This window comes from Helobdella robusta (genome assembly GCF_000326865.2).
Source record: "Helobdella robusta unplaced genomic scaffold HELROscaffold_6, whole genome shotgun sequence".
Lineage (NCBI taxonomy): Eukaryota > Metazoa > Annelida > Clitellata > Rhynchobdellida > Glossiphoniidae > Helobdella > Helobdella robusta.
In genome coordinates, this window is record NW_008705330.1 from 2,694,254 (window position 1) to 2,695,019 (window position 766).

The following is a 766-nucleotide window of genomic DNA, read 5'->3' on the forward strand; positions in this document are numbered from 1 at the left end:
CAAGGAGCATCCATAGTTCACTTTTAACTTTTCAATGCTGAGTCGCATAGGGTATTCCAGTTGAAAACTCGGTCCTTCTCGGTAAGTTGGTGGAGAGGTCTGGCAACTTTTGCAAAATCCTTTACAAAACGTCGATAGTACGTTGCCAATCCCAGAAAACTGCGCAATTCATTTTTATCCTTTGGAGTTGGCCAGTCTTTCACAATTTCTATCTTGCTGGGATCGGTTCGAACTCCATCTGAAGATACCACATGTCCCAAATAGTTAACTTCTTTAGAAAATAACCTGCACTTTTTAACGTTCAGCTTTAAATTTGCCACCCGAAGTCTTGTGAAGATCTCCCGTAAGTTTTTGACGTGTTGATCAAATGTTCTTCCTAGAACAATTATGTCGTCTAAATAGACAAGACAGGTTTTCCAGTTAAGACCTTGCAATACACATTCCATCAGTCGCTCGAATGTAGCTGGAGCATTGCACAATCCAAATGGCATGACGGTGAATTGCCACAACCCCGATCCGATAGAAAACGCTGTCTTTTCGCGATCGTTCTTGTCGATTTCTACTTGCCAGTATCCGCTTTTCAAATCAAGCGTAGAGAACCAACTTGAGCCAGATAGGGTGTCCATGATGTCATCAATCCTCGGTAACGGATAGCTGTCCTTTTTAGTCACATCATTTAACTTCCTATAATCAACGCAAAAACGGGTAGTGCCGTCCTTCTTCTTTACCAAAACAACTGGCGAAATCCAGGGACTTGATGACGGTT